Source organism: Emys orbicularis, chromosome 2 (genome assembly GCF_028017835.1).
Source record: "Emys orbicularis isolate rEmyOrb1 chromosome 2, rEmyOrb1.hap1, whole genome shotgun sequence".
Lineage (NCBI taxonomy): Eukaryota > Metazoa > Chordata > Testudines > Emydidae > Emys > Emys orbicularis.
Genome location: NC_088684.1, coordinates 139,696,682 through 139,720,974, shown reverse-complemented (window position 1 = coordinate 139,720,974; position 24,293 = coordinate 139,696,682).

Here is a 24,293-nt window from a genome sequence, read left to right as displayed (position 1 = left end):
GTAGCAACAAGCCCCACGTGCTCCAAATATTATAAATCACTGCAGTCCATGGGAAGGAAAATACAAAACTCATGAATGAGCTGCCTTCGTGCTTTACCAAGCTCTCTTCAGCCTCCGTGAGCTGTCCTTTAAACAGCAGTGGAGGTGAGTCAGGCAGTGAAATGCTTAATGAGGAAACCAAACACTTCTGATCACACTCTGTTTCCAGTTGTTTGCTTGCTCTCACTTACTGCATACGGAAGCAGGAGTGTAACACTCATGCTCATCTGGAAGCTAGTAGATGCGCCTTAGTGGTTATGGTGTATTAGCAAGGAACGTGCGCCTTTCAGAGATGGACTAAATGGTGTAACTAAATACCTTTTCTTTTCTTATTTTATTTCTCATCTGTGAGTTGATCTGGTCAAAAGAAAATATGTCAAATGATTAAAAAAACCAACCCTTTCTGTGGGAAAATTTCGGTTTTGTTGAAAAGTTTTGATGTTGGGGAAAATCAAAATGGCAGCTCCCTGGCTGCCTGCCTGGAAGGCTCTTGTCAATTTCAATTTGATTTTTTCCCATGAAATTGAGGAAAGCTTTCCCGGAGGGTTGCCAAGGCTAAGCACCCTAATTCTCCGTCTCTCACTACTCCCAAACTCTAGGGATGGAAAGGCAGAGAGCCTCCCTGCCTCCTTTGCACCAGCCCCTCCCCACCAAGCTCTGGGAGCTGCCACCACTGAGAACAGCTGAGCTCCATCCTTCAGATGTCCATCCTACCCTTCAGGTAGTTGACGTGGTGAAGAGTGAATTTGAGCAGAGAAGGTCACTGGAGACTGAGTGAGTTCTGAAAAGGGCTGGTTGAAGGGGAAATAGAGGCAGAACGGTCAGAGAGGCAACTCTAGCTATGAGGGGGCAGTTTGGAGGCAGTAGGCGGCCTCAGAGATACAGGCACCTTCATACCTTTGAAAATCTGATATTTCAGAAAAAAATATCCTAAGTTATTTAGGTGCTTTGTGGAAATTCCACCCATAAGGCTTATTTTCAATTAATAATTTTCTTTTGTCACTCACAACTAGCTATGAAAAATAAATGGAACATTTCAGAACACGTCATTAATACTTATGAGCTTTACATATGGCCAGTTACTATCCAAAGTATTTCAGTTCATTAAACAGAATTTCAACCATTAATTATGTACTGCTCATTCAATTTTAATAAAATTGAATATAGTAATGTGTTGGAACTGCATGATGTGTTCAGGCCAATAACATTCCACTGATTCTAACCAGAACAAGAATTACTTGCAATCATTTGTGACAAAAATAATTTGTGAGGAACACAGATATAAATATATTTACCCCTGTGAGTTAGGGATTTATGAGTATTATTATTGGTGGTTTACAAATAGGAAATTGAGTCACAGAAGGATTTAAAATTAATGTAAATGTGTCTAAATCCCCTACACTCTTGAAAATGTCAACCAACGTCTTTTTTTTTCTTTTCACCTATCTATTGTATTGTATTTGAACATTGTAATAAACATAATTCCTGATACACCACAGCATTGTGCCAGGGCTCAACTTTAAGAATGTGCTTAAATACTTGACTGAAAAGGGATGGACTTTAGCACACGCTTAAAGTTCAACACATGCTTAAGGGTTAGGCTGAATCAAAATGTTAAAGATTGAGGATGGGATTGTCAAACCATGTAGGACAGGGGTTCTCAAACTGGGGGTTGGGACCCCTCATGGGGTCGTGAGGTTATTACATGGGGGAGTCATGAGCTGTCATCCTCCACCCGAAACCCCGCTTGGCCTCCTGCATTTATAATGGTGTTAAATATATAAAAAAGTGTTTTTAATTTATAAGGGGGGGGGGTCGCACTTAGAGGCTTGTTATGTGGAAGGGGTCACTAGTACAAAAGTTTGAGAATCACTGATCTAGGAGATCTAGGTGCCCAATTCTCATTCATTTTAGTAGAAGTTTTAACACAATGACCATTGAAGTCAATGTGAGCTGCCTTGTTGGCTTCACTGGGCATTGGATAAGAACCCACACTAGCTTAAAACTAACTCTCTTCTCTCTCTCTCTCTCTCTCTCTCTCTCTCTCTCTCTCTCTGAAAGCCGCCCTGCCCCCTTTCTGCTGGATGTCTCCTCACTTGTGCAGCATCTGTAAATGTCTTCTGTTAATGGTGCACAGCAGCACTGAAGTATAAAGATGAGTTATATCAAAATATAGACAATCAAACCATGCACAGACACAGCATTGCAGCCTGAAGACTCTTTCTATTGACTTCAGTGAGAGCTGGATCAGTCCCTGAATGAGCATAACACTAAATCGCTTTCTTTCCTAAACTATAATCATAGAAATGTAGGGAAGGAACCTTGAGAGGTCATCTAGTCCATCTGACCACACTGAGGCACTGCCAAATATGCCATCCCTGACAGGTGTTTGGAGGTTTTTTAAGAACAGGTTGATCAGTGGTGAGCATTCCATAACTTGTCTTGGTAACCAGTAAAGCACAGGAACAATCTTTATAGTTAAAAGTTATTCCTAATATCTAACCTATATCTCCTCTCCCTTGCTGCAGATTAAGCCCATTACTTCTTGTCCTACCGTCAGTGGACGTGGGAAACAACTGATCCTCATCCTCTTTATAACAGCCCTTAATATATATGAAAACTGTTATGTCCCCCACCCCAGTCTCAAATGGGCAGGAAGGGGTCTAGAAAGGGGTCTGGATAGCTCTGTGGAACCACAGCCCTGGTGGGAGCTCACTCCTGAGATCAGTAGGGCAATAAGGTGAGATCTAAAGAGGGATTTTGAACTGTTTTGGGTGTGGAAGAAGGACAGGGTGAAATTGTGTGAGCGCTATGCTGAGGCCAAAATTTGTTTTTGAGAGGTGGCAGGTGTTATGTTCATGACATGCAAACAAATGAGATAAAAAATAATGTTGCAGGAAGGTTGCAGTGTAACACTACTTTATTTCATTTATTCAGAATGAATACACACAAGAACTCAAACTCAGAGATAGACAAAGCAGGCTGCTCCCTAAAACAGAGGCACGACTCACCCCCACCTTAGTCTAGACTGGCTGTCAGCAGACTGATTGCACAGTTCCTTATAGAGTCCCCTAGCCTGCTAGCAGGACAGGAGACTGCATAGACTTTTAAGTGATAGCTTATAATTTTAATACAGTTTTCACCAGTTTCCCACTGCTCTGCAGCTCAAATTGTAGACACTCCCAGCTTGGTTTCATTTTAATCTTTCCCTTTCTTCATCTCTTATAGAATTTGAAAGAGAGGGAAACCAGTCAGTTTCTATGAAAGTATAATGGGGTCATGTAGAAATTACTCTGCACTCTAAGGGAAAATTATATCCCTGCTATATAATTCTTTGTTGGGTCTAAAAAACACTATAGAAAGTTAGTAATTTTCTCTTTAAGACTATAGGATTTTTTCCTATAAGAGGTAACCAATTGAAAACAACAAATTCACAAGCACGGTGGTTGCCAACAGAACCTTTTGGTTTACTCCTGTCACATACAAATAGGGGGTTGTTTTTCTATGTGTAGATGTGATGAAAGCTAGCACTGTTTTCAGACACAAACAGGCTTCCAAAGGACACATTTTATTTCCTATCCTTTAGCATGTAGCCGGGCTGTTCCCATAATAGGCAATGAGATATATCACGCTGAAAGCTTCCTCTGAAAGTTCCCATTGTGAAAGCAGCGTAACTGCGCTGAATTATTTCAATTAGCGATAGGAGGAATCTTGTGCCAAAGTGGTTCAAAGGTGAATTACTCAAAATATTGAAAGCAGAGACTCGGGAGGCTCTTTTTTTCCAGTCACTTTTGCAGCACTGCAGCATATTTGTAAGTGGCTTATCGGTGCTTATTTGAATATTTCAATTACACACTTGAAAAAATACTTTAGCGTCATATTACCCAAACCCCAAAAAATCCAAATGGTGCTTTACACGTTAGCATTTAAATCAACTATGAAATAACATTTTAAATTAAAATCAAATACTTTTTGATTTTTATCCCCCCCCCCCAGTGAAGAGCTGCTACTGAACTGTAGCCTTCAAATTATTAAAGACCAAAGAAGTTAGGAGGTGCCCGTTTTTAAAAATAGAGAAAGTAGCAAAATGAAGGGATAAAACAACAACAACAAAAAGTTAGACTATGTGCAGATCGTTATTATTAAATCAGAGACTGAATCACGAGGGAATGCTATTTCAAGAACCTAAGGCCTGATCCAAAACTAATTGAAGTCAATGGAAAGATTCACATTAATTCCAATGGGGCTTGGGTCAGAGTCCCAATGATATATAATGTTTTCACTGCTAAGCATTTTTATTTTTCTTCTGATGACATGTAAGTCATGAAAGCCTATGTTTAATTTACAGGCACATTATTTTAGACACACTTGGATTTTGCAGAACCAAACTCGTGGTTGTTTGCGTTAGAGGTTTATATTAAAGGCAACCCAAATCTTCATGGGAGTTTGAATGTAACAGTCTTAAATCACCATGATTATGTTGTTCAGTGTCTGTATGTGTTAGTGGTTGGAGCAGGAGATTGCAGAAACTCTGGTCACTTGAATTTTGTTCCCTGCTCTGCCTTTGACTCGCTGTACAACCTTGGGCCCGGATTCAAGAAAATTCTTCAGCACACACTTAAGTCCATCTTTATGCAGGACATCAATTAGGCACCTGGTTCAATTTTAACTCCATGCTTGTGGTGTTGGGTTCGATAGGCTTTAAGCATCTGCTTAAAGTTAAGAATGTGCTGAAATGCTTTGCTTTGCAGTGACCCATTGCTTATATATATATTTGATCTCATGGGTGTAGATTGGGGCTAACATATGTATTTAACTAGGTTATGCCATTACATGAAAAGGCAAATATAATGCCCATTTTTAAAAATGGGGAAGAAGGAGAACCCCGGGGAACTACAGACTAGTCAGCGTCACCTCAGTCCCTGGAAAAATCATGGAACAGGTCCTCAAGGAAACCATTTTGAAGCACATGGAGGAGAGAAAGGTGATCAGGAACAGTCAACGTGGATTACCAAGGGCAAGTCATGCCTGACCAACCTGATTGCCTTCTATGATGAGATAACTGGCTCTGTGGATATGGGAAAAGCAGTGGACGTGATATATCTTGACTTTAGCAAAGCTTTTGATACGGTCTCCCACAGTATGCTTGCCAGCAAGTTAAAAAAGTATCAATTGGATGAATGGACTATAAGGAAGATAGAAAACTGGCTAGATTGTCGGGCTCAACGGGTAAATGATCAACTTGATGTCTAATTGTCAGCCGGTATCAAGCGGAGTGCCTCAGCGGTCGGTTCTGGGTCCCTTTGTTCAGTATCTTTATTAATGATCTGGATGAAGGGATGGACTGCACCCTCAGCAAGTTCACAGATGGCACTAAGTGGGGGGGAAATGTAGATATACTGGAGAGTAGGGACAGGGTCCAGAGTGACCTAGACAAATTGGAGGATTGGGCCAAAAGAAATCTGATGAGGTTCAACAAGGACAAGTGCAGAGTCCTGCACTTAGGATGGAAGAATCCCATGCACCGCTACAGGCTGGGGATTGACTGGCTAAGCAGCAGTTCTGCAGAAAAGGACCGGGGGATTACAGTGGATGAGAAGCTGGATAGGAGTCAGCAGTGTGCCCTTGTTGCCAAGAAGGCTAGCAGCATATTGGGCTGCATTAGTAGGAGCATTGCCAGCAGATCTAGGGAGGTGATTATTCCCCTCTATTCGGCACTGGTGAGACCACATCTGGAGTATTGCGTCCAGTTTTGCCCGCCCCCCCCACTACAGAAAGGATGTGGACAAATTGGATGGAGTCAAGCAGAGGGCAACAAAAATGATCAGGGAGCTGGGGCACATGACTTATGAGGAGAGGCTGAGGGAACGGGGCTTGTTTAGTCTGCAGAAGAGAAGAGTGAGGGGGGATTTGATAGCAGCCTTCAACTACCTGAAGGGGGGTTCCAAAGAGGATGGAGCTCGGCTGTTCTCAGTGGTGGCAGATGACAGAACAAGGAGCAATGTTCTCAAGTTGCAGTGGGGGAGGTCTAGGTTGGATATTAGGAAACACTATTTCACTAGAAGCACTGGAATGGGTTACCTAGGGAGGTAATGGAATCTCCATCCTTAAAGGTTTTTGAGGCCTGGCTTGACAAAGCCCTGGCTGGGATGATTTAGTTGGGGATTGGTCCTGCTTTGAGCAGGGGGTTGGACTAGATGACCTCCTGAGGTCTCTTCCAACCCTAATCTTCTATAATTCTATGATGCGCACTAAAGAGGAGTGAATTTTGCATGAACCATAATCTAGAATCTACTGGAAGATGGGATGAGACAACTGAGACTAGCGGTAAAACTTTCAAAAGCGCTTAAGTCCATTTTCAGAAGTGACTTAGTGCCAGATTTTCAAAGGTATTTAGGCACCTAAAGATGCACATTTGATAATCCCACTAGGCATCTCAAATCTGCATCTCTAGGTGCCTAAATACCTCTGGAAATGTGGCATTTGGGAGCCTAAACCCGATTGAAAAGCAGTAGAATTTAAGCTCCTAAGTAATTTTTTAAAGTTGGATTTAAGATCCTAAGTCAGTGAGGGTAAGATTTTCAACAGAACCTGAGCATTAACACAGGATTGATGCCTGCTATTGCTACATGGACTCAGATTTCTTTTCCTCTAGAAAGAGGTTTCTTTTTAAAGACTCAATAAATTCTTAAAATAAGAAGTCTGTTGCAGTTACTGTAAAAGTACTTTTAAAGTGTCACCAACAGACTGTTATTAGTCGGGAGTAAGAATTTAGATTGTTCACATAGTGTCTTCAAAATTATACCTTGAAGGCCAAAAAATCACTTTCTGAATGGATTTTTAGTTTGGGGGTATGAATCTCTCCGGTTGTTAGAAGTATATTTTTTTCCCTTTTAGTGTTTTCCTGTAGAGATCCATCCTGTGCTGAATACTGGTGTGTCATTAGTGTCATTTCCTCAAAGGCACTTACAAGACTTTTTGAATTTTGACACTAAAATTAGATAAGGGCATAGAATTGACTGCTGATTACCAGAGTTCTACTGATGCACAAATGGCTACACTCTCACAATAGAGTGGGTCGAAGAACTTGAGTTGGTGTAGGCCGGTAGTTCTCAACCTATTTATCATTGTGGGCCGCATGTGTGGCCCATAAAGTGTTACCTGGGCCACAGTTTGAGATCCACAGTGCCCCCACCTAACCCCCCGCATACAAACCCCTATGCCCAGTGCCCCCAACACAGAGTGGGGCCAGGAGCGGAAAGCCAAGCAGGGGGCAGGGACCCCAATCCTGGACCCTGCTGCACTGGGACCCCTGATCCTGGATCCTACAGTGTGGGGCTGGGGGGCAGCCAGGGCCCAGACCGTGTTGTGTGGTGCCGGGTGGCAGCCAGCAGCCAAGACCCCTGGACCCTGCTGTGCGGGGCCAAGCGGCAGCCCGCCCGGAGCCTGACGGCTGCCCGGAGCCCACTGCCCGTATCCCGTATCCCGGAGCCTGATCCGTGGAGCTCGTGGCAGCTGTCAGCCCACTGCACGGCAGGGCAGCCATGAGCCTGCAGCCTTCAGTGCACAGCTGAGCTGGGCTGCAGCTGTGTGCTAATTGGGCCGCAGGCCTTGGGTTGAGAACCGCTGGTGTAGGCTGTGTCTACACCAGGGGTTTATGCTGGCATGCTCCATAGCATATACATAGCTTTATTCTCATTAGACAGTGAGGGCAGAACTAGGGGTGGGAAAAGCCTGTGAGATTTGGTCCTTATAGGACCCTCTGCAGGGCTGCTTGTAAATTCAAGGCCTGATTCTCCATTACTGTACACGTTGTGTGGAATCCTGGCCCTGTTGAAGTCAGTATGGCTAGGATTTCACCCCTTATGAAGTCATTTATACCAGTGCCATGTGAGTATACAACACTTCTATTTTGGTAGGGTAGCATTTTACACCCACTGTGCACTAGTGTAAGTGACTGCACAAGGTTCTTGAGCAATGGAAAATCAGGCCCATGTGTTCTACAACCATCCATTAGTCCATTCCTTGGCTTGAATTGTGTGTTGCTTTGAAAAATGCTCCTGGTTGCCTTTCATCTCCATTACTATCCAACCTCCCCCACCCCACCAACATGTTTTCATTCTTATTGTTACTGGGCCTGATTGTGATTTCATTTATACCAATGCTAATCAGGAGTAATTCCATTAGAGTCTGTGACTTACACCAGGGTAAAGCTGGTGTGAGATCAGAAGCAGGCCTTAGGGTGCAGACTGCAAAGTTTAGGACTTGACATTGCAAACCCATTGCTCCTGTGAGTAGTCCCATTGCTGTCAATAAGACCACTCTCATGAGTGTTTGCAGCAGTAGACACCAGGTCACAATGCAATACTCTGTGCAATGCCTTTACCACTTGTCTGAATGGGATACACAGTTGCCATCCTTCCCACCCTTCCATCCCCAATTAATTTAGGCTCTTTTGTTTTATTTCAATGTGAGGGCCTGATACTAAGTTCATTAGAGGGTGGAATGGCGCAACTGGATTTCAATAGGGTTTGGATCTCTTTATCTTTTAGGGTTTCATAGTGCTCCCATTGCCATAGTATCTGAGCACACACCACATAAAATCTATTGGCAATAGACAAATCCGTGAGGGAATTCATGGAGTCTCTGGCTTTTCTTTCTTGTTAAGTTATAGAAAAGAATGCATGGAGTAGGGTTTTTTGGGAAAGGGAGGAGTGGGAGAGGTGAGAGGGTAGGGGGTGAAAGATGATCAAGCCCTTGAGAATCCACAAGATTATTAGGTGCACGGAAACATTCTGCCAACACAGCCTTGTAAGTGTTTATGCACTGGCCACCGTCTTTGCCAACACGCCAAGGAATGAACTAGGGACATCCAGAGCGTAAGCTGCTACAACTTTAGCTAACAAGCCAAGCCACTGTAGTTGGTGGCTGTAGCAACTCCTATCCTCTGAGGTTCAGCATAGGGGGCCTTGTGTAATGCCGATGACCAGGGTCTGTCAGCAGGCGGGACCGAACCGGGGACCTCTGGAGCTTAGTGCATGAGCTAAAAGCCAACTGCCTGTTAGCAGACTCATTTTATCTCTCTCTTTAAATGGTCTCGGTGCCACTAGATGGGACAGAACACCACACCCAGAAGGTGTGTGGGTTACACTTGCTTTTTAGTTTTGCTTACTTTAGCAAACTATTGGGTCTCCTAATCTCAAGTGTGTGTTGCACACTGGCATGGGTCAATATCTATTACTCCTATTGCATAGCAAAGCACAGCATTCCTGCTACAAGCACAGGGACAAATTTTTCAAGGTACAGGAGGCTGCATGCTACACATCTGAGATGACAATCTGCCCCATGCTGGATATCCTGGAGGTAAGGAAGGGGAAAAAGAAATCTATGTCTTTATTGGAAGGATTGTGGTTTTTTTAAAGCAAACAAGTAACAGAATGGTGACTTGCTCCAGGATAGTGCAGCTTGGAAGATTTCTGTCTGAATAAGATGCCTCTCCTCCTTCCCCACTCTTGTTTGTTTATTTATTTATTTATTTATTTACTTCTCTCTTATTTGTCTGTTGCCTCACATGGTTGGCTCTATACAGGACCTACTCTGAAATCAGTGTATGGGTTTCAGGTAGGCTTCCACAATTCATCTAGCTCCTTTGGAGGGTGAAATGGGGGAGAAAAATAGATTTGTCCCTTGGTTGAAGGAGACTGGTGGTGATTGGGTTCCCAAATTATTCTTCTAAGATGAACAGTGTCATGTTGAATTAACTGGTGTGGGGCAGTCATAGATGCATGGTGACAGAGGGCCTGATCCAATTCATACTGAAGTCAGTGGGAGTCTTTTCGTTGATTTAGTGGGCATTGGATCAGACTTAGAGTGGGATCCCCACATAGACCAAGACCCTTTGCACCTGCTCACTTTGTACATGGCTGGTGTCCCTACTTTTAACTCTTTGTCCCACAGGATGCTCCTAGTTCAATGCCCAGGGAAATCAATGAAGGTCTTTACATGGATTTGAGTGGATTTTGGCTCAATCCCCATGTTGCCCATTCATGCCTCAGAAGGTAAGAGGTAAGTGAATCTCTGAGATCTGCCAAATCTTCATTGTCAATGGGTGCTTAACAGTCACAGAACATGTGACCAGCACCATCAGGTGACTCACTGTGTTGTAGCAATTGGTACTTATTACGCACACACCAGTCATCACAATCCCAAATACATTTGTTTATGTGGTAGCCTGTGTTCAAAAAGGGCCCTGCATGCTTAACAAATAAAAACATCCCTTAAAAATACAGCAGAATCAACATGCGTGTAATAGCCACCAGAGCTGGTGCAGACAGAAAGAAGGATTGCATTGCATTAATACTAAATTAGAACAATGTCCAGGATGGCTTCAGTTTTTTAAAATCAAATCTTCAGCTAAGATAGGTGGCCTACCATAAAATATTCTGAGACTATACAGGAGATACTCTCTTTAAATAGAAGAAAAAGCTTTAGGATCACTTATGTTCACAAAATGGGATAATTCCCTGGCTTTATTATCAAGTAACTTTGATGTAGAATTAGAACAAATTTGCATTTTAATGCATAATTCACTGTATTTTTCCTTTGGGGTAATCCTCTGCTTGAAAGCAAGTTTCTTTGTAACGTGCAATGCAAGATTGTAATAGTTTTCCCCTAAAGATGGGCAGAATTGTTATGGAAAAGGTCATGCCCTCTTTTGATCAGAGGTATTTGGAAGCTTGTGTCTGGAGGGCCCTGCTTTTTTCAACTACCCAGCCTATCGCTGTAAAATGCCCATGACACTCTTCTATTCAGTCGCTCCTGAAATTGTTGTCCTTGAAGGTGGTAGCTTGCTGTGCTGTAGGCCTCTTATGTGGCCTTGGACAAGTCACTTAGTCTCTCTGTGGCTCGGTTCCCCATCTGTGAGGACATGTCTACATTTTGAACTGGCAGTGCAATTCTCAGTTTAAAGAGACATATTTGAACTAGCGCTCATTCAGCGGGAGGGGCAAGCCACCCTTAGTCCATACCTAAGGTCTCTGACAGGCACGTACTTCGGGCGGCTGACCTCTCCCTGTGCTAATGCAGCCTTGGCTATGTTCTTTTTTCAGCTTGCTGAGAGTGAGCATGAGTATGTCTTCTCAAGCTGGGAGTCACACCAACAGTTGAAAGTGTAGACATACCCTGAAATGGGGATAACAGAACCTCCCTGCCTCATGGGAGTGTTGTGAGGATAAATACCTAGAAGACTGAAGTGCTCAGATACTAGAATAATGGGGGACCAGATAAGTACTCCACATAGAGGAAGTTGATGGGCACTCAGACTTGGAGCCAGTATGGTCCAGGAAATAAAAGATCTGTAGTGAAATCTTACCCTCATTGACCTCTGTTGGGAAAAAACCCATTGACTTCAATGGGGCAAGGATTTCACCCATTCTCTCTGTTTCTGGGCTGATTATTGACCTGATGTGTGACCTTGAGAAAGTCACTTCACTTCTCTGAGCCTTCGCTTTCCTGTATGTAAAATGAGGATATTGATCCCTTCCTAAATTGCTTTGAGATGCTCAGGTGAAAAGTGCTACATGACAGCTAAGCATTATTATTTCCATGCAGTATATTAATGTGGCTTTACTAAGAATTAGCCTCTGCTTTATCAGGATTGCATTTCTTGTTGAACTCAGACATGAGTTAGACGTTAGTTTAACTGTGCCCAAGTTTTCCATTTAAAAGAACATCTTAGTTCCATTTATAAAGGTGGCAGAAGCAGCAGTGTAGGCAGATAGCCTCAGCTCCCACTGACTCCAGTGAAGGTGGAGTGTACTCAGAACCGTGCAGGAAGCATTCAGCACCATGTAAGCTTAGGGTTCTATTCCTTACAGTCAGGTCTCCCTGAAGACAGCATTTTAGATCTGGAAATGTGTCACTCTGTTTAGTGGACTGTGAAATAAACTTCCTTGTGCCGTTCAAATCTAGAATAAACAATGCACTGGAAAATATGCTGGAGGGAACAATGCTGTATTCATCATGTTTGCATTTAGAGAGCTGGAATCTTCAGGAGCACCAAGAATTTTTAGCAAGGTTCAGAGAGGGTTTGGATATTTGTATGGACAACAATAAGAGCTAAAATAAACACTACAAAAATGGTTTGGGGTGAATATAAAAGCACAGGCATCAGAGTTTAAGCCAGTCTGCAACTATTAGGGCTGAGTAGGAGACTCTACTGGGGGCAAATTATCTGCCTATGATGGGGTTTCTTGGATCTTCCTCTGAAGCATCTGCTGCTGGTCTCTTGGACTAGAGGAAGAGACAGAATACTGGACTAGGTGGACCATGAGTCTGATCCAATCTGGCAATGTCTGTGTTCCTAAAATCTTGTGCAAACAGAGGATCAAGTTTTAAACTTCTATTTAGTTCCGTTATCAGGAGGTTCAAGAGAAGAAAACACCTATGGGCATAAGATAGAAAGAAGGGGGGGGGGTCATTTTTCTTCTTTCCAGCCTGAATATTGAAATGTGAAAATCTCTGTATCTGGGACAAAGAATACATACCATCTTCTTCTAAAAAAAAGAGAGAAAAATGAGAAACATCACCCAGTAAGAATTACGGAGGTGTACAATAATTGCCTGGCATTTCTATACACTCTAAAGGCAGTTTGAAGCTTTGAAGTGAGCATATTGTCCAATTTATCATCTTCCATGCAGCGTTTTTACTTTTAGCAAGGGACATGCATCATAATGTTCAGTCCGTTTTATAAATGGATTCTCAACATGGACAGATGGTGTTTAAGATGCCTGATGAGAGAAGACTGACTTTGTTTGGAATGAGGCAATGTCAGAAGAGAAGACAGCTTCTTGGGTTGTTGTCTCATTCTCTGTGACCGGTCAGTGTTTGAAGCTCTAAACAGTCAGCTGCTATGCAGAGGGGCCCATCATTAGAACCTACATGAATAGAATTTTTGTGGATATGAGGTCAATGTCTGCCACCCACATGTGAACTGATAACCTAGATAGCCTGGCCTAGAAGTTTGAGTTCTAGCTTTACTGACTTTGGATGCTTTTGGTGTTTTGGTAAAGACCAGGCCCTACATATATAAAAGGAAGCAAATGAATACACTATTGTTCACACCACACCCACCACAACTAACTTGCATGACTAATATGCTTTGGAATTTGCCACATATTTGCAAGAACCTGAGCATTGTAAATTCCCCACGGCTTAACTGCTAGTTTTATATGTTACAGTTTGAATGAGTGTCTGTGGACTAATAGCTGTGAGTTCACAGCTTATTAGTTTTTTTTTTATTACAGTATGTTATAGTGGTCCTAACCAATGTGCTAGGTGCTGTACATACACACATTAAGAGACGGTCCCAGCTCCAAGGAGCTTACAGTTTTAACAGACAAGTCAGGCAAAAGGTGGGAAAAAAATAAGTATTATTATAATCCCTGTTTTACCGGGATAGGTAATTGAAGGACAGAGAGACTAAATGACTCTCCGACGGTCACACTGGAGGACTCTATCGCAGAGCTAGGAAATGTGTTAACAAGACCATCCAGCCTCTCAAATAACCCCTCCTGCCAAAATGTATTTAATAATAACATCACCTAGCTTTTAAATAGCACTTTTCGTCTGTAGGTCTGAGTACTTTACAACAGAGGGAAAGCATCGTTATCACTTTTTTACAGATGGGGAAACTGAGGCACAGAGGGGAAGTGTCTTGCCCAAGGTCACCCAGCAGGCCAGTGGTCAAGCTGGGAATAGAACCAAGCTCTCCTGAATGCTGGCCCAGGACTCTAGCCACTAAGCTGACTTAGCCGCTATAATGTACTACAGTCTTCTCCTTTAAACTAAGGTGGTTTCATTGATAAGCCATCTCTTCTGTTCCTCCACTGAATTACCATAACTTCCTGGCTATGAGTGATCTGCAATGGCTTTAGCTCTATCACAGTCACCTGCGTAGGACAGCTGCTGCTCCACAGTCTTTAATTGTTTATGCATTCCCTGATACTGATTTCATTATAGCGGCAGAATGCAGACAGTAAAATCTCAGAGGGATTCCTTTAGGTCCCCTACAAATCTTCACTGGAGGTCGACAGTTAAATTAACTTACGTTATACATTAGTTTGCCTCCTGGAGCACGGCACAAGCTGTGTGGTGCAGCAGCAGCAAAGTCACCAGGAAGAGGAAGTCCAAGCAGCAAGGGATTGAAAATGGGAAACAAACACTAGCTTGTCCAGGATGATAAACCAAACCAAATGTTCCCCTCCCCACAAGCTGCATTTCTCTTTTATTTGGCAGTAGCTTCCCAGACACCCTGCTGAAGGGTGTTACAAGCTAAGGGGAAGCCTCTGATTATCACAGTTCAATGATACCCGTTCCCCTCTTGGCTGGAGTTTTCTACCTAGTTTGATCAGCTGCATCTTTCAGAGGATGCCTTCTTCCCATTTGTGACTTCTCCATGTCCTCTGCAGAGACTGAACCCTGGAATCTTAAAGCATGAGTCTTTACTGTTCAGGGACCCAAGTCCTTTAGCGTGGAGGCAGTAGCAGACTCTAAACCTCTTCATGTAGTCCAGGCACTGGGATGTAACAAAGACACAGTTTGGCCAGCATGTTACATGTTCAGTTGCCTGGGGTGAAATCTTCACCCAAATCCTGGTGATCCCTGGCTGCCAGATCAGCCCCTTTTTAGAGTGACGGTGAACCTAGCAAATAACTGTCCCAGGAGGAGGGGAGCATGGGGGTCAACAGATCTCCTGAGCTCCATGGCCGCAGCTGCAGCTCCGGGCCCAGGAACCCGTTATCATTTGACATCCTGTGAAGATTTTGCACAAGCCAACCAAATAAAAACAAAAAGCCCTTGTGCTCTCCTTCCCTTGGCACTGTTGTTTGCTGCACCAGTCCCATGTGGCAACTTAAAGCAGCCTGAAGATGGTAAATCCTTAGCTGGCGTAAATTGCCAAAGCTAGCTCTGATCATTTACATTGAGGATTTGCCTATTTTTTGAAAACTCTCTACTTTACAATTTAGAAGCATTTGAGCTCTTATAATTAGCACTTTGTTTTTTTTAAAAGCTCATCAATAAAATGTTATGTTTACCCAAGTAATTGTAATTTAAAAAATTAAGCTTTATCCTTTTTCTTTTTCAATTTTCATATACACTTTAAATACACTGATGAAATCCATAGCAACTTTATCAATATTAACAAAAATGGATACTTAAAAAGTGCCATACACAACCGTGGGAAATTATATTATTGCATATGGCCAATGGCTTACTATTAACGAAAGTAAATATAAATTCCAAGCTAATAGGACTGCAAGGTTTATACAGTTTCCTATTCCTATAATTGAAGTTGTTAATTTTGCAAACTTTGTTAAACATCATTCGTTTTAATCTGAGTTAAAAAGGGATCATTTCTGGGTATGTTTGTCTTTATTACCGTCCTTATCCGCTACATTTCCCCCCCCAAATGTAATTGACAATTGAGTCTCATCTTGTTGTCATTTTCTGAATTCAGATAATTTTATACCAATCAATGCCTACTGTAGCAACAGGAGTTCTTATATATGGAATGAGGGTTGGACCCAGCTCTAATTGATGAAGGTCTTTTATACAAGTGGAAGTAGTTAATTATCATTATCATTAATTGTTCAAGATCTCTCCAGTATTATTGTTGCACTAATGGAAATAATAGTCAGTCAGTCCCATGCCATAATGTCTGGTTTTGCTTCACTTGTTTATTATCCTATTCTGCAGTCAAATTGAAAACAAATAACAAGATCATCGGGTCGAGTACATTACCACTGCTCCACGGATTTCAATGATTTCTAATCCTCAGCGTGTACTTGAGCAGACAGGAGAACACTGTAGAAAAGGGATTTTGTCTCTCATCTGTTGTGTTATAGATTCATAGTTTTCAGATGCTCTTTTATTCCTTCTGTATGAGCTGATATGGAATTTGATATTCATCAGCAGCAAATAAAATGGGTGTGTGGAATTGAATGGGGTTTCCAGGGAGCTTCCTCTTCAAGGTGTTCAGCCTTAGGGCGGTGGTACAAAGAGCAGTTTTTTAAAATACAGAATGCAATTTAGTTGTTTAATTTTCAGTCTGTGATGCTTAGATATTTCCTGGGGTCTTATTCATTAGTAACATAAGTTAACTTTAACGATCAATAAATTATAAAAAAGTTTAAATTGTAATGGGGTCATAGAGATGGATACAGATATAGAAGATTCCTGCAGCAAAAGTGCTGTATATCAGTCTGAAGGATCTAGTGCACTCACAGTAATACAGTAATACTCAAACAGTAATTCCTGTGTAATACAAATTACTTTCCTTCTGTTATGGGTGAAGTACAGGACTGGGAAATAGGAGGTCTTGGACTTATTCCTGGATTTTCCATGAGACCCTCCTGTGTGATCTTTGGCTGGCCCATCAAATTATGTTACTTAGGGTAGACATGTGTGTGCACATACATAAATGCACTATGACTGTTTTTCAGGTTTTAGGAAACCTGGAACTATATTTGTAAGAGCTCAGTACCAATTTAGACCCCTAAATGCATATGCAGATATTTCCAAGGAGTTCAGCAAGAGAATGCTGAGTTTTCTCACCTTGCAAAAATTTTCAAGATATTGAAGTAGGGACAAAAATTTGAAATCTCAAACTGATAATTACAAAAAAATTCAGATCAAGTCAACCAAAATGTTTAACTTTGATCATTTCAAAATGTTTTATTTTGATTTCCACCATTTTTTTATTATAATTAGTTTACATTTTAAACACAGTGGTTTTGAACTGGATATTTTTTCATTTAGAAAATGTCTAAATTAAACATTTTGATAATTTCAGAACTTTTTTACTCAACAATTTTTCAAGTCAAGAAATTCGTAAAAACCAACCCTGTTCCTACAGAAGAAAAAATCGTAATTTCCCTCTCTCTCCACCTGCATATACAAATTTTTAATCAAAAAATTCCTGACCAGCCTAGCGCTGAGCTCATTTGAAAATTTGGCAGTAAGTGGGAGCTGCTGGAGAGTACTTTAGAAAATCTGAACCCATGTGTGTTGAGCACTGAAAAATCTCACCCAGAACTCTTTTCAAAATCTGATCTTTAGGACCCGAGTAAAGCAGGGCAAATAACTTTTTTTGGTGGTGTGTGTGTGTGTGTGTGTGTGTGTGTGTGTGTGTGTGTGTGTGTGTGTGTGTGTGTGTGTCATGGGGGGGTTGGTAGCAGTTCTGAAAAAATTGGGTTTGGGTCAAACCAAAATTTGGGAATTTTTGTTGAATTGAAAAAGTCCATTTTGTCTTTGTTCCAGAGAGGGAATTGGAACCAGGGTCTCGCACATGCCAGGTGAGTTCCCTAATCACTGGGGTAAGGGTGAAAAGAAGAGAGGACTGGGGTGGGAGGGAGGCGGGCAACAGCAGCAGCACCTCTGCCTCATCTTCTAGCTAGTTTGTGAATAGCCAGCATTGTTTGCGTCAAATTTGCAAATAGTTTGATCAACCAAAACTATATTTTTCATCGAAAAAACTATTTGTCTGAAAAATGTTGCCAAGTTCTAGTGCTGAGCACCTGTGGATCCTACTGATTTCAGCTACTGTTATTTATTTGTTTTACAGTAGCACTGAGAGGCTCCAATTGCTAACAGGGACAGTGTGCTTGGGGCTCTAGATCCATATGTAAAAAGCAACAAAGAGTCCTGTGGCACCTTATAGACTAACAGATGTATTGGATCATAAACTTTCGTGGGTGAATACCCACTTCATGCATCTGACGAAGTGGGTATTCACCCACAAAAGCTTATGTTCCAATACATCTGTCAGTCTATAAGGTGCCACAGGACTCTTTGTTGCTTTTTACAGATCCAGACTAACATGGCTACCCCTCTGATACTTAAATCCATATGTATATTTGCTGCCCTAAGGAGCTTGCTGTACTAATAGAGAACACAGGCACAGGAATGGTCTGTGTCTCCATTTTACAGATGGGGAAACTCAGGTACAGAGCAATTAAGGGGCTTATCCAAGGTCATAGAGGATCTCTGTGACAGACCTAGGAATTAAACATAGATTCTCTGGACTTTACATTTGCTGCTTTAACCACAAAACCATCTTTCCTCTCAACTGAATGTTTAATGCTTCTGACAGTCCAGTCATTATCCTTTCTGGGCCCAGTGGCTCTCTGATCAGTTCAGAATTCTGTAGATCATGCCAGTCTGGTTACTCAGGCTGTACTCTGTGCTATGGAGGCCTGCTAGGTTTCCCATCAAAACATCCCTCTGTGCACTCTTCTTGAGGCTGATCTTTTGGATTTTATCCCTCTGAGGAGCAAATGCCCATGTATGCCTTTGTGGGTTCATTTTTGCTTTAAAAACAAGAAAGAGGGAAAGATGGTGCTGAGTGTGCAATAAATATGGCACCTTGGGCAAGTCCTGTTCCCACCTTTGAGGTGTCAGACCCTAACTGCCTTCTGTCCCTGCTTCACTCCCTTCCCTCTCCATAAAACAAATCTCTCCAGGGGCACCGGTGTGGATCTGACAGTGAAGTTATACATCAAGGGTGCAGAGGCATCATGCTCATTGAGAGGCGATTGTAGGAGATGTATGAATAAACAGAGACCTTTTGAAGGTTAGAAGGTTAGAAGTTGCTTTATGAAGTGTAGTGACTTTCCAACCTTACACACGTGTGCATGCGTGCAGCCCTAGGCTAAAGCACTGTCTGCAAAAATGTCAGACATCATGGCAAAGGTAAAACCAAATGCACAAAACCAAGTTTGTCTGGAGCCACTTCTTTGCTCCAACTTTGCAAATTTATCCAGCCACCCCCGAGATAGAGGAGGTCTGTGCTGTCACACATCCCAATGCCACTAGATTATCACTTAAAAAAAAAAAAAAAAAAAAAAACCACCAGACCTTATGTGGGGAAAAAGAGGAGGGGTGCCTTCTTTTTGATAGCCAGAGCTTTGAATCTGTGGGCCCCAAATAAACCCTCCAACAGAGATCTGTTATGCTGATGGCCTTTACACAGAATAGGGCAGGCCTAAAGCTTAAACTAGACTAAACTGCACAGTTTCCTGCCAAACTCGGTCAAGGGTCATGTTCAGAGGAGGGAATGGGAGAATAACACCCCCCCCGCCCCCAGCAGCACTGGTGAAATATGTTCATGGCTAATGAAATATAATAACCGCTTGTGTGAAGCAATAGGTAACTTTAGCTAAAATGCAAACTGACTCATGCAATTTCTCCTTTGCATGATCTGTGACCTACTCCGTGATTCCAGCTATCTGCAAACTAGCCCCCCCCTTAAGCCTTTGCTAAAATCCCCCGGAAAATGACATAGTCCGAGTCTTGAGAAATGTACCCAAGCTAGGGCCGAGCACCACCCCTGCGGAAACCACCAAGCGCCCTTCTACCCAAACAAACACCCACTCCTCGGAAATTAAGTCAGAGGGTAGGGAGGGGGGTGAGAAGACTGACCCCAACCCCTGACCCCAACCCCTGCTTCCTAGCTCGTGATCAGCTCATGTGCAACTCCTGCTCAGCTTGTGATTTGCCCCCAATGATTTAATTCATGACGTATTGTTTGTACCCTGCTTGTGGTTTAATGGAATAAAAGTAGCCTGTGAGCTGTTGCTAGGGGTGCCAGTTTGAAAAACTGCACCCCAACGCGTTGGTATGTATTGCAATAAAGGCCTCAGGCTCTGAGTCTGTGAACTAAAATCACTGCGTGGGTGATTCTTTCCATGACAATTTGGGGGCTCGTCCGGGATCACTCGACATCCCAGCGGACCGGAGGACCGTGGACCGCTCTCACACCGATCCCAGGCGCCAGGTAAGAGACCCTTGTCTCTATTTGGGCTTCGGTGGGGAGCTGCCCATAGGCTCTGGGTTCAGGTAAGGGCGCGCTGTGATCCGAACCTTTTAAGGTTAGACTCATTTGCCTGACGCCTGTTCGTTTTGTGTGTGTCTGTTCTGTAACTTGTCTGTTTAAATTCTTGCATCATGCTGCTCTCTCTCTATCATTGTTTCCTTAGGCTATAAGCTAGGGGGTGGGGCGTAGGTGACTGTCTGTTTTGTGGTGTGTACACGAGGTCTTAGACCCAACGGTTTCCTTGGAACAGCCTCGGTGAAATTACTGGGACATCCGTCTGGCAGTTAAACACTTTTAGAGTGCCAGCCCAGAATAAAAACAAGTTTCGGATGACAGGAGATTATTCAGCCAGGAACAGAGGCTGAATAGGCTGGGTGATCTCTCTGGGACATAAAGGAAACCACCACTGATGCAAGAAATGAGTGGCCCGAGGACTAGAGGTAAACAACTGAGAGGGTTTCTAATCTTGATAAGAACAAGAAGTACGCCAAACTCCTATGCCTTTTTTAAGCTTTCTATATTGTTGCTTGCTTAGCTTTGTGGCCATATATCCCTCTGGGCGGTGGTGTCCTCAGAGGGAGGGGAAATACTAGGACCGGCTGCTGGAGCACCCCGGGAAAGTGGACCCCATAGTGAGTAGGGGCGTAATCCACCGAACCTGTAGGACGCGGGTGGACCCCTTAGGCGAGGAGGGGTATAATCCCCTGAGTGGAAGGGGGGCGGAATCCACTGCCTGGACTTCAACAGGAGTTGGGGCGTAATCCAGGAAGTCCGGGCAGCCGAGGGGGCCGGAGTAGCTCCCACTAGCAATAGGCTGGTGGACCACACTAGCAATAGGCTGTGTGAACTGATGAGACCTGCGGCCCGGGGATTGGCAGGACTCCCGGAGTATTAGGCACTAGCAATCGGCTGGTGGCTGGGTAGAACTGTTATAGCAAAGATCCCGGTTTAGGTGTGGTGTGATTCTAGGTCGTAAGGTGGCTCCAGGGCCGACTACGGGCGGGGTAAGGGACCGTGAATCGGAGACCCCCGCTCTAGTAGGTCCCCACCCTTTTCTTACCCGTTAAGTGACAATTGTGTCCCTTCTCACTCGGAGAGAGAGAAGGCCCCGGGAAACTGTCCACGTACTCCTAGGCAGTGGAGCAACCCATCCCGTTCTCTTGAAGGCGGGCCGGTGCTCTCTGCTGGGGGAGAGGTGTACGGGGACCACCTCCTTGCTCGGAGAGCGGGGAGGCCCCAAGGAATCCGTCCGCTTACTCCTAGGTAGCAGAGTATCCCATCCCGTTCTCTTGAAGGCGGGCCGGTGCTCTCTACTGGGGGAGAGGTGTACGGTGACCAAAGCTTTCCTAACTTTTGTGTGATTGGCCTACGACCAAAACCCTTCCCCAAATCTTCCTCTGGAGCATGGACTCGCGTATGGAGTGAGCTCCCTCCCCTTGCTGTGTTTGAAGGGGAGCCCCTGGAAATCGTTTGCCAAAACCTGGGACAATCGGGCATCCTACCCCGCTCCTTTTATAGGCGGATTGGTAACTCATTGCCGAACAGGGTGCATGCGAGGACCTCCCTTATAAATCCTTCCTATTGGTGTGTGAATGTTGAAAGGGGTGGACCTCGCCCAGAGAAACGGAGGTTGGGTGGACCTCACCTAGAGAAACGGAGGTTGGGTGGACCTCACCTGGAGAAACGGAGGTTGAAAAAGAAAAAGATAGAAAACCAAATAAAAAATGCTAATTGCAGTGTTCTAGTTTGTGTAATATAGATTTTAGTGTTGTTTAACTATTCTTCAAGCATGATAGCAAGTGTTTTAGTGTTGTTGTGTTGTTTAACTACTCTTTAAGTATAATAGTAATTGCTTTGTTAAATAATTAATCCTCTTCTACAAGGAGGGTTGGTAAAAACAGCCCACCCTCCTTGCTGAATTGATAGTAAAACAATGCCTGTGCCCATAAGAAAAAAGGATTGGGCCCAAACCGGCAGGCAACTGCAGTTTGAGGAAGTTAAGAGGGGGGGGTTGAGGGGTTAACTCTGTAGTTGCTGGTGGAAATTAAGTAATTGCAGGGTTGGCTTCTTGCTTTTTTCCTTTCATAATAGTAATTGCTTAAATAATGATGTAACGTTGTGCAGTCTATTTGATTTTATAAAAACTTAATAATAAGTCAATATAATGTAACTGGAATAGTTTTAGAAAAAATATGGTAATAAGTAAATATAACGTGACTGGGATATGCTTTATGCAAAAGGTCTCTTGTAAGGTATCATTACAAAGCTTATAATCTACTAAGTATAGTCATCTGATTTGTGCCACTCTTGTATCTAAAACTGGAAATATAAAATGTATCTCTCTATCAGTGTTATAGAGGGCAGACAATTTATAAGTTTGCCCTGCATAAGCTTATGCAGGGTAAAACGGATTTATTTGGGTTTAGACCCCATTGGGATTTGGGCATCTGAGTGCTAGAGACAAGCACACTACTGTGAGCTGTTTTCAGATAAACTTGCAGCTTTGGGACAAGTGATTCAGACCCTGGGTCTGTGTTAGAGCAGACTGAAGTGTCTGGCTCAGCAAGACAGGGTGCTGGAGTCCTGAGCTGGCAGGGAAAACAGGAGCAGAAGTAGTCTTGGTACATTGGGTGGCAGCTCCCAGGGGGTGTTTCTGTAATCCAACCCGTCACAAATGGCATAAGCGGTAAAACTATGAATAAATGTTAAAAAGAAAATTCTTGGTTTCTTTGCAGCCATTCCTTTGGGAGTGTCTGTAAGGTAATCCAGGCAAAAGGATATTAATCAAATGATTAAGGTAAAATCATTTGACTATATAAAAAAGTTAGTTAAATTTGTTAAGAAACGCTCCTGGTGTGTATAATTTTTTGTTTATAAGTTTAAGATGTTTTCTAGTGTTGTTTAATTTTGGTATTTAGCATTTGATCCTTAAAGTAACTTAATGCTTTACAAAATTTAAAGTGTTTAAAATAAAGACCAAAGTTGTGGCTGCAGCAAAATAGTCAAAGCCAAAAGAATGGAAAATTTTAAATCTGTTTTGGTAACAAATAGCAAGTAAAAGCTAATATCAACTAAAAAGCCACAAATAGAAATCTGGAAGTGTTGCTGGGTACACCTTGTACCCTGTACACCTTTGGCACTCCCTGGACGGTTGCGCCTCAGGTGCTCTGGCCCTATTTGCTCGCGTGCATCACCGGATGACTGTGCACCGTTGATTGCTGCAGTTAAGTAAAACTTTTCCTCTGTGGCCCAGCACTACTGCCAGCGACGTGATGATTGGGCAGGCAGCACTTTTCCCTCTTTGGAAACTCTTTCTAAATATTTGAATTAATTTAATATCAAATGTTTGGATAATATAATTGTAAGTTTGCAAGAAGGGCAAATGCAGGATCTTGGATGAAGGTTTTACAACAGTTTTGCATTGGTAAAATGTGTCATGCGAGGGCTGTTGTGGGGCTTTTGCTTAAGAATTTTGTATCACAACCTGGCATATCTGAGCTAATTATAAAAAAGCTATGTGCAGCTTCACAGATCCAGTATGTGTGCAGCTTCACAGATCCCGTATGGCCAAATGCCCTTTAAAGGCCACTCCCAATCAAGGGACCAAATTCAGCCCTCATAAAAAATTTTACCAGGGCACCCAATGCAGCTACCAACAGTGCCCTGCTGGCCTAGCTCAAATAAACAGTCATTTAATAAATTACACAATAGTCAGGCACTAACGAAATGTGTTAGGTCTTTTTATATACAGCAGTCCTGCCACTCACTGAAACCAGAAACTGGGTCTGCATAAGGGTCCATCAGCAAAGAACTGCCCTCGCCCCATGCTGAGGGACTCTTGTCCACTGACAAATCCATTAAGCCTTCGGACCTTGCTAAGAAAACAGCTTCTCCACCTGAGGCCATAATAAAGCCTCCAACCAAGCAAGGTGATTGTGCTGGTAACCCCTTCCTTGCAGCCTCATTGCCGGACAGCTAAGTGAACTAAGACTACGAAATCTTGAAGAATAGCTTGCGGAAGCTAGCCAAAACTACCTGAAAATGAAACTTTTAATATTTCTCAGCCTCTCCTCCTTAACGAACTTGGGGTGGGGAGGGAAAAAGTAATCTTGGCCAATCAGTAGCCTCCGGTTTGGCCTGTGTCGTATTGCAGTGTATTCCGGCTCTATATGGTTGCCCATTGTTGTAGTCCCCGCTCCCCAGCTACTCCCCCTCGTATCTTCTCCAATTCCCATACAAATCTGTCTGGCCGTAGCCTCAGGGAAATTCAAGTCTCGGAACAACAAATGTGGTATAGCACATCCTACCGATGGAATTGTTGTTTACAGTGGTGAATTGTGCTAAATGCTACTATGAGAACCACCACTTTCTCATTTCCCTC